Source organism: Gymnodraco acuticeps, unplaced genomic scaffold, assembly GCF_902827175.1.
Source record: "Gymnodraco acuticeps unplaced genomic scaffold, fGymAcu1.1, whole genome shotgun sequence".
Lineage (NCBI taxonomy): Eukaryota > Metazoa > Chordata > Actinopteri > Perciformes > Bathydraconidae > Gymnodraco > Gymnodraco acuticeps.
Genome location: NW_022990576.1, coordinates 62,453 through 73,207, shown reverse-complemented (window position 1 = coordinate 73,207; position 10,755 = coordinate 62,453). Strand labels below are relative to the sequence as shown.

At 40.3% G+C, this 10,755-nt stretch overlaps 1 pseudogene; it reads right to left on the bottom strand.

Moving 5' to 3' along the window:
- Positions 1–855: 855 nt before the first annotated feature.
- On the bottom strand, positions 856–9,652 carry LOC117553825 (annotated as a pseudogene).
- Between the last annotated feature and the right edge of the window lie 1,103 nt (positions 9,653–10,755).

The window sequence follows — 10,755 nt, the reverse complement described above, 5'->3', positions numbered from 1 at the left end:
TGACGATATATCGTGTCGTGACGATAATCACGTTATTATGCGCATGCGCGATATTGACATCGCAGGACGTGTGATTTAGTTAAGCCTGAGACCTGAAAAACAAGCCTGTTTTTCAGGTCTCAGGCTCGAAAATGACATTCCCAGAACAAATGACAATAACTTTCCTTCTAAAAAGGGGAAAATTAATAATCTTTTTTCTCAAAGTAAGGATAAACCTGTGAGTTGGATGTAGAAAAGTCAGAATCAAAATAGATTTTTTTTTTTTTTTAAGTAAATTCAGATTGAACATAGTAAAAAAAATGTAAATTATAGTGTCCATCCAAAAATAAACCATTACTTATAGTGAAAACCAACCTTGAATGATGGGATGGTAGAATAAAAGCTTTAGGAATCCAAACTATAACATATAATAAGTACCCTGTATAAAGATTGATGCAAAACAAGTTAAATTTGACCTTTTTAGAGAGGTTTAGAAAAAAAACCCTCTGGGGTAATTTGGGTGGAAATAGGTGTGTTTGCCGTTTCTCTGGAACCCATAGTCCGGTGTGAACGCGGCTCTTGATACAGGGTACTTATAGCTTGGATTCCTTTTAGTCTCCGATCCCATCATTCAAGGGTGGTTTTCACTACAAGTAATGTTTTATTTTTTTGGACGGACTCTATAATTTAAATGTTTTTACTATGTTCAATCTGAATTTACTTTAAAATAAAAAAATCCTATATTGATTCTGACTTTTCTACATCCAACTCACAGGTTTATCATTGCTTTGAGAACAAAGATTATTAAAGTTCCCCTTTTAGAAGGGAAGTCATTTGTTCTGGGAATGAGTCCTGAAAGACAGGCTCGGGGCTTAAACATGCCAACACCAAAAGGTATAGTCCTTGTATTTAATCAAACATCTTATTTATATATTTCACACCAGTGAGTAATCTTACCTTAGGTTTGGTCTGACCCTCCTGCTCGGGCTTCTTCTCCTCGGTTTCCTCTGAACAGCTTTCCTCCTCCTCTCCTCCTTCGTCCTCGTCCTTTTCTTTCTCGCCCTTTTCGTCGTCGTCGCTCTTGTCCGCCGGTGGAGCAGATTTCTTTCCTGGATCTCCACCGCTTTAGTCGTGGGTCTTGAGATCCTTGGAGATCTTCGGAGAGACATCCCGGTGTTTGTATCCGACTCTGAATCCTGCCTCTCTGCTCTCGGAAGCGCGGCTTTCCTTCGACGCGCGGACGGTTCGATCTTCGTCGTGAAGCCGGAGTTCCTCTGCCGTTCGCCACCTCTTTTTTCGGTGCCTCCTCGTCATCTTCATCTTCATCGCTTTTGCTTTTACCTTCTTCCTCAGCCGGCTTTTCCGCATCCGGTTCTTTGCTCGGGTCGTTGGCTTTCACCGTTTCTGTCGAGTCGTTTTTATTTTCAGCTTCCGTGTCCGTTTTCTTCCCGGTTTCCGTTTTATTTGCCGAATCTGTTTTGTTTTTGTTGTCCGTCTCCTTTTTCTTTGATTCGCTGCCTTTTTTATTTTCGATTTCCGGTGTCTTTCCCGGGTCTGTGTCCTTTCTCTTTTCCAAGTCTGTGTCCTTTCTCTTTTCCAAGTCTGTGTCCTTTCTCTTTTCCAAGTCTGTGTCCTTTCTCTTTTCCAAGTCTGTGTCCTTTTTCTTATCTGTGTCAGTTTCCTTTTTCTTTAATTCGGTGTCCTTTTTATTTTCAGGGTGCGTTTTCTTTGCGGATTCTATCTCCTTTTTCTTTCCTAAGTCTGTGTCCTTTTTCTTGTCTGTGTCAGTGTCCTTTCTCTTGTCTGTGTCAGTGTCCTTTCTCTTGTCTGTGTCCTTTCTCTTTTCCAAGTCTGTGTCCTTTCTCTTTTCCAAGTCTGTGTCCTTTCTCTTTTCCAAGTCTGTGTCCTTTCTCAAGTCTGTGTCCTTTCTCAAGTCTGTGTCCTTTCTCTTTTCCAAGTCTGTGTCCTTCTCTTTTCCAAGTCTGTGTCCTTTCTCTTTCCAAGTCTGTGTCCTTTCTCTTTTCCAAGTCTGTGTCCTTTCTCTTTTCCAAGTCTGTGTCCTTTCTCTTTTCCAAGTCTGTCTCCTTTCTCTTTTCCAAGTCAGTATCCTTTCTCTTTCCTAAGTCTGTGTCCTTTTTCTTGTCTGTGTCAGTGTCCTTTCTCCTTTCCAAGTCTGTCTCTTTTTTCTTTGCGGATTCTATCTCCTTTTGCTTTTCCAAGTCTGTGTCCTTTCTCTTTCCTAAGTCTGTGTCCTTTCTCTTTCCAAGTCTTCCTTTTGCTTTTCCAAGTCTGTGTCCTTTCTCTTTCCTAAGTCTGTGTCCTTTCTCTTTTCCAAGTCTGTCTCCTTTTGCTTTTCCAAGTCTGTGTCCTTTCTCTTTCCTAAGTCTGGTGTCCTTTCTCTTTCCAAGTCGGTCCTCCTTTTGCTTTTCCAAGTCTGTTGTCTTTCCTTTTCCAAGTCTGTTCCTTTTCTTTCCAAGTCTGTGTCCTTTCTCTTTTCCAAATCTGTGTCCTTTCCTCCTTTTCCAAGTCTGTGTCCTTTTTATTTCGGACTTGGTGTATTTTTGCTTTTCCAGTTTCCTTTCTTCTTTTCCATATCTGTGTCCATTTTAATTTCTTTGTCCTTTTTTCTGTGCCGATTCCGTCATCTTTTCCAAATGTGTGTCCTTTTTATTTCTAATCTCCGTGTCCTTTCTCTTTTCCAAGTCTGCATTCCTTTTTACTTCCCGATGACTCCGCCTCCATTTTCTTAGCCTGTTCTTCAGACATCTTTCCCTTATCCTTCCTCTCAGTCTCCTTTAGGGACGTTAATCTTCTCACTGCACGTTTATCTTTCCCTTCAGACATGAGCCCCTTTCTTCTCCTTAAATGCAACCGAGTTAATCTCAGTGTTGTCGTCCTCCTGAGGCTTTGTCACATCGGGTTTTACGGCCACTGCTTCCACCTCACGGAGTCGCTTATCTTGGAGACATCGTGCATCGGAACGTCTTCACAGTGGACAGTTTTCTTCACGTCTTCAGGCTTTTTCGTGTCAGTCTCAGAGGCTTTTCTGTTGCTTCTTGTCTTCATCTTGCTTTTCGCCAAGTGTACACGATTTGTTAAGCTTTTTAATAACAGGAGACTCCACAGAATCTGATTTGTCACCGATTTCTGCCTTTTTAAGACTTGTTGTGGCTTCTTTACTCTCCGCATTATCACTTTCTTTCTCTGTATTTTTCACAACCGAAGTTGATGAAGTCTTTTCCGATTCAGCTGATTTCTTTGCATGATCTTTGTCTGATGTTTTAATGACTCCTTCTCCGCTGATTTATCCGATTTCTCAACATTAGCTTCACAAGTCGCCCTTTTCTTTATCCTCACTCCTTTCCGTTTGCTTCGTCTTGGTTCCTCAGCCTTACTTGACTTTGATGCGTCAAACACTGGCTTGTTCTTTCCTCCAAATCTTTTGATTTAACTTCTTTCGACGTGTGTTTCTCTGACTCACCAGTCGCTAATGTTTTATCAGTTTCTTCACCGCTTTGTCTTCTGTACATGAGTCTTTTGTAGCGATGTAGCTTTTATGGTTCCTGCACTTTATGATTAGAGCAGGAAGCGGCGTCTCTTTTAGCGACTCGCTTTCCACATGGCTTTTTCGCTGACGCAACTTCCCCATTAACATGATCGTTTACACTCTGCGCTTTCTGCTCTGATCGAGAGTCGAGTCGGCTTTGGGAGCTTCTTTGAGCTGAGAAACAGACGGGTTTTGAACTATGATCCCACTATGTTTCTCAAAGTCTTCGCTAAACTTCATTCCCTCTTTTCTTCAGGGGGATTTTTTAGCCTGTTGGTCGTTCTTCAGAGCTTGTTGAATCTCCTCGGTTTTCTTCGCCTCGTCTCCTTTCTCTGCCTTCACTGATAAACAAGACACCTCAGGGCCGGTTCACTTGTTGCCGTGTTGCTTGATTTCGTGTCCGACACCTCCATCGGTTCCTCTTTGATATTCTGGACTTTTGTAATGATGCTGAGATCCGAGGCGGGCTTTTCTGAATTTAACTCAGCTTCAGGCTTTTCTTCGATGACGCCATTCAGAGACGTTTCTGATTTAAAGTCGTCTTTCTCTGTTGCTTTTCTCATTATTCTCTGTCTCTTTCTCATTATTCTCTGTCTTCGGTGAGACTTGACCGGCAGCCTTGTCTTTGATATCTTCATCTGAAGAGTCCTCGATCTTTTTGACTTCACCTGGAATGTAAATACAGAATAAAACACAAAAATGGCTGCTTGTAAATAATATGAATATCAAGAAAAACAAAGAAATGTGCAGACTTTTATAGGTATAACTTAACACTAATACTTGTAACTTAGTCGTTATAGCTTGCAGTTAATTTAATATAACTCTAAATACTGTGGGAACTGATTTCCTCTCCTCCTACAAAATACTTTTCTGTGTAAGTATGTTTCTCTTACTATAACATTGCATTAGCTTGGTGATTAAAATGTGCCTCACACAACAACAAATGGTTCATTCTAACGTATTGTAATGTATTATTTTAAAGTCTAAACCTCACCGTCTGTTTTCTCTTTCCCCTCTTCAGCTGCAGCTTTAATTTCCTCGTCTCTTTTTAACAGCGCTGGGTCGATCTGTGTTTTCAGAAGAGCAACAACCTCCGCCAGGTCGTTTCTGTCTCTGCGGGGAGACAAGAGAAGAAGATAAATATAATAATTTACATATTTACAGAGCAACACACACAGTACCTGCTTTAATAAAGAGCATTAGCATAAACCTATGGTGACTGTGATATCTTTAAAACTGTCTATAGTGTTTAATATGCATTCTGTCTTTTTATACCGTCTACATTTCTATAGTGTCAATATGTATACTACTGTCTATAGTGTGTACCCCTTCATTTAAGTCATACTGCATATAATATATCTCTTTAAAATATGTCATAAGTATATTCTTATATTAAACATAACGACCAGCGTTTCCGCCAGGGGGGCGTCTTTCCGTCATTTGAGTCGAGGGCGTCCAAAAAAACATAATACTCCGAGAGAAGATCGGAGTTTTTAATCGCTTGAAATGACGAAAAGGAAAAAGGAAAAGGACATCCCTCTGTTGGAGGGGCAGAGGAGTCTGGTGGGATTATTTTCGCCGCCAGCAAAGCGTGTTCCTGTGACGGAAAGTGTACTGCCGGCGAGCCTAGGCAGGGGGGTGATAGTGGAGCACGCGCGTGAGCTGGCGAGCGCCGGAGCCTCGCAGCGGTGAAACTGAGGCTCCGTGGTAAACTGTGGTAACATGAAGAGCCGTTTACGAGCCGAAATTCCCATCACTAATACGTAAAGAGATAGTATCTATAAGGGACGGCTCAATTCAAAATTCAAGTCACGTGACACGACATCAAAACATTATGATTTGTGTTGAAACATTTCATTATTAAGATTTTCTTTTATTTGAACCTCCTCTCCTTTCTCTTTCCTCCTTAGCAACGGTCATCACAGTCCTTAGCAACGGTCATCACAGTCCTTAGCAACGGTCATTACAGTCCTTAGCAACGGTCTGTACTACTGGATTAACAACGTGTCACATGTTCTGAATTGACCAATTAGAACTTTATTTAGCCTCCGTATTGTTTACTGTTGAATGTGAGCCGTGACAGCCTTCCATCTCGTGGCCTAAGTAGACCCTGAGTGGAAACCGCTGCTCTAAACTTGAATTGATCTCACATTTCATGCTGTGTATGTGTTCCCCAATAAGTCTTTTCTGTGCTTACTTCACGATGCACTTCCAGGAGGATCCGTCCAGGTCGTCCTGCTCCTCGATGTACAGCCGCACGTTGTCGCTCTGGTCGAGTTGGAACCAGTACATCTGACCGTCTTTATCGCGTCCGATCGGCTGCAGACGCATCTTATCCGGGTCCTCCTCGTTGATGGCCGTTTTGAACTTAACATTGTCATCGAACTGACACTCACACAGATACTGGAGAGAGAGGGGAAGAAAGGGACAGCATGTTTTAATATAATAACATGTTGTTGTGTTTATAATTATCTTTTAATTCTTTGACTTTCTTCAGATCTGTGAGTGAAAGACGTTGAAGATTATTACTGCTGCTGCTAAAGTAGAATATAACACAAGGTTACTAAATCCTAATTTGATTGCAACTAGGGCTGGGCGATTTTTTCGGTTTTAACGATTAATTTGCATTTTTACTTTCCTACGGTTTGTGAAATGGCTGAACCGAAAAATCGCGATTTAAAAACATTTCTAGACTCCGCAGATTTGTTTTGCTTTAAGGGACTCCGTAGTAGCTTACTCTCTCACTTTCCAGAACGCGCACAAAACTCAGCCACATTGCCTGTGACTACCCGATCTGCAGCTCTGTGTACACATATATCACTTAAATTATTCAATACATCCTTTGTACTGAAGTATTCAAGAGTAAATAAAGTAAATAAAGTTTAATATAAATGATTTGCTGTGGCCAATTGTTTTCATTGCATTTACAGACCCGTGTAACTCTCTGATACCACCCAATGAATGCATTGACTTGCTTGTAGAACCACGCTACACAAAACAGATAGCAACACCTATAAAACTTTTTTTTTTTAAAAAGGGGCTACTGTATCGACCTATATAAAGTATATAAATATATTTTTTTCCTTCAAAATACCAAACAGATCCTGCATTTTAGCCATGCCTCATTTCGCTCCATTTGCTTTTTCCAGCGCTGTTTTTGCAGGGGGCTGATTCTGTGAGCTGCAGCTGACCACGCCCCCCTGCAGGAGAGGGGAGCGTGCTCTGAGATCAGCTGCTGGGCTGTCAGAAGAGGGGGAGAATCTCCGTCCTCCGTGTTTTATTCTTATAGAAGTAAGAAGAGAAGTAATGGGGCAGAAACCTTCCTTTTTACGCAGCGGTCCAGACATAGACATCAAACGGCGACACATATTCAGTTGCCAGTTTACTTTGGCATTAGGGGCAGGGATATCTAGATACTTTCCAAGGTTTGACATCATGAATTGTGCTACTTTTAAAGCAAGCAACGATGTTTTTCAAATCTGTAATCAAAAAAGCTCCTCAAAAACACTATCGAAGCCGTTCCTGCCGTTGCTACGTTAGTTCAAACGGTAACAACGGACTACTTTTCTTAGCGGATGCATGTCAATTTAAATCAATACATAAAACTATTTTTTAAATCAATAAAATCATTTTCTAAATCCATAAAAGCATTTCCATTAATATTGGGAGTCATGTCGTTACTTTGTTGAGAATGTGGCCATGTGTAATAAGCGGGATGATGTGCACATTGCATAATGTGCCTTCATGCCGATCTAGATCCCTCCGCAACAAAAACGGCTCGTTCGCGGGCGAGAGCCGGCTCCCGTCGTTCACTTAAAAGAGCCTTGGTCTGGTTTGTTTAGAAAAAAACAGAAAAAATCGAGGTTTAAATCGAAAATTGTCCATTAGTTAGAAAAAAAATCGCGATTTTATTTTTAGGCTAAATCGCCCAGCCCTAATTGCAAGTGAGGTGTTTATAATGGGTTTACAGAATATGCATTATCTCTAGATTATGTTTTATGATACTGTATTGATTTCCAAAACACTTGATTTGTTATGAATATTTTTACATTACATGACATGTCACTTGTTAGACGCTTTTATCCAAAGCGACTTACATACTCAATACTGTGGACGATCCCCACAGGAGCAATTTGGGGTGAAGAGTCTCAGGGACACAACGACATGCTGACTGCAGTGGGGTTTGAACCTGTGACCCCCTGACCCCAACACCAACGCACAACCCACTGCGCCACACACACATTTGACATTCAAGTCGAGAATAGTATATTACAGTTTTTCGGGGAAACATTTCTGCAATGCACTTCGTAAAAGCTGCACTAACATTAACGTTTTTTCTGTCTGCTTTTCTTTTTACATCCGTCTTTGATTGTGAAACACTTTGTTACAATACTTTTAAAAAAGGTACTTTAAAATGAAATGTATAATCCCGTGCGTGTAGGTAGATCTTTTAACATCGTCACAGAAGTTTGTTCAGGCATTAAAATACAAATACTTAAAAGAGTGGAAAAGAGAATTAACAATGAAAAATAATTGTGGTTTAAATATTGTACGCCTTCAAGTGAAGATCAACTATGTATGGCTCGTCAATTGATGTACAATAGTAGAGACTAAGCTAAACACTAGTAGCTTTGAACTGTTCAATCTAACCTATCAACGTACCAAATGCATTTTCTATGTACAACAGAACAAAGCTATATGCATTCTTACTTTAAGTATCCCCGTCTTGCACTCTGTCGACAGATCTTTGTATCCGTTCTGCTCGAGCTCCCATGCCCACGTTGGGTTCAACTCCTGACATACCTGCGGGAAAAACAGATATTCAAATCAGCAAATTAAAGAAATAAATCTGAAACCATAACTCTTTATATTCTAGTGTGAACATAATTTAAAAAACATTATCCTCCACAACAACATCGATGTTATATAAGTCATTATTTTACCTTCAGTAGATATTTCTCCCATCTGTCCGCTGACACAGATTTGCCGATTTTCCTCAGCAACTTAACGTGAAGATCAACGAGCAGCTTTGGAACTGAAGAAAATAAAAACATGGGAACAAATGGTGGATTTGAGCATAATTTGGCCCCATTCCAACAGTAAATAACAGTGACAGAATCCTAATTAATTGCTGTAATTAATAAAGAAATGTGGGTTTACACCACACACATTAATCAGCATTTTCATAACTAACCCTAGCCCCAAATTGATTTGATGTAAAGCGTATTTGAGCATTAGGAAAAGCGCTATACAAATCCAATGTATTATTATATAATTAATAAGTTAAAGAAAGTGTACTGAGAAGATGAAAAAAATGTCTATATTTTGTGGAAGTATCAACAGGATGGTATACAGTGCTACACATTGTACTTATACATAAACATCCAGTGCAACTTTTTCTAATTCATTGTTTACATATTTTAATTTGAAAGCTTCAACCGGAAGTCCTTGTCGTCATGACGGTTAGCTTGACACACACTGAGCTAACCACTACATGGCAAAATAATGTAACTGTAAATAAAGTGCACAATTACGTGTTCGTTGCACACAATGACATCTGCACATATTAATTATCAAAAACCTCGACGTGTTGCACGAATTAGCTCCATCTGAACTGCTCTCAAACACTAATATCGACCCCACATTTACTGCCTGTGTTGTGTTTGAACGCAGATAAAAGCAGCCTGGAGACAAATTAAGCCCTCTTCAAAAGCTCAAAAGTGACAGAAAACCTCGACTAATTCCGCATGCTCACAACTGAATAAAGACTTAAATACACACAGATATATGTTCCACTTCGTAAAACAGCTCTGTGACGCAGTTAATAAACATTTAAGTGAAGGAGAAGGTTATAAAACCACACAATAACACACAACATGCTAACGTAGCTGCTAGCCCGTTAGCATGGTTTTATTCTCCTCCTCCCCGTAAGAAGAAGCTTGCTTACCGGCCTCAGCTGAGGATGTGTCCCGTAGATATCTCTCCAGCTGCGGGAAGGTGAGCTCCGGTAAGTCCAACAGAGCTCCGTAGCGCTCCAGGAAAGAGCAAATCACGGCGTAATTTGGACACAAACCGGGGGAAGAACTCGCCGTTGCCGCCGAAGCAGCCATCTTTTCCACACCAGTGTGAAGCCAGTCGGAATAGAGAACTGCACTTCCGGTGTTACCAAAATACAACAATGGTGTTTAACGTATTACAGGTAAAACAGACATATTCTGAATGGAGGAAAAACGACATAAATAAAACAACAATACCATTTTAGATGTTTATGTGTGCAGTTTTTAAATGAGAAAAAAGCACCTTGAACTAGAAATCGGACAGTTTTACACACACACACACACACACACACACACACACACACACACACACACACACACACACACACACACACACACACACACACACACACACACACACACACACACACACACACACACACACACACACACACACACACACACACACACCACTTCAGGGGATATTACATTGACTTACATGCATTTCCTGGAGACTTATCCTAACTTTAACCATAACCAACACATGCCTAACCCTTAACCTTAGCCTAAACCTAACCAAGTCTTCACCCTAAAATTAATGATTCCCCATAAGGGAGGCGAGTCCCCACACGTGACTGTGTAAACAGATGTAGGTCCCCACAAGACAAGTATAGTAATGCTAGGCCAAACACACACACACACGACTTTCTGTTTTGTGGTCCTCATATCTTTACAATAAAGTGTGCCAAGGTATTTGTATCTGCTTATTTGAGTTATTTAAATAGTCCATACAATTGTTAGTATACATACAACTCAAACCACTGTTGTTTACAGTAGAAGTACATATTTTACGTTTTTTCGTATCCATTTTGATATATTTTATACGTATAAATAATAAAATAGGAGCATAATGTAAGTGGGAAGCTGCACTTTCATTCATGACTAATTTCCTTTCACTGTTGATGAGTTTTGATCCATATGTTCACCTGGTTTTGTTGTTGTTGTTAAAGACAGATCACAAAAACACTCAGGGTTCATGAAAGATATATTATGAAGGTGTTTGTTAAAGACACACACAAGGCAGATGCTGTGCCATGTTTTCCATTGGAGACTTTTATCTTTGTGCATCTCTAAAACCACGTGGGGAAATAAAGACCTTTGTCCTGCTCCGCCAGCAGAGGTCAGTGTGGAGACAGCTTTCAACAGGCAAAGTTTATTATGTAATAACATGAT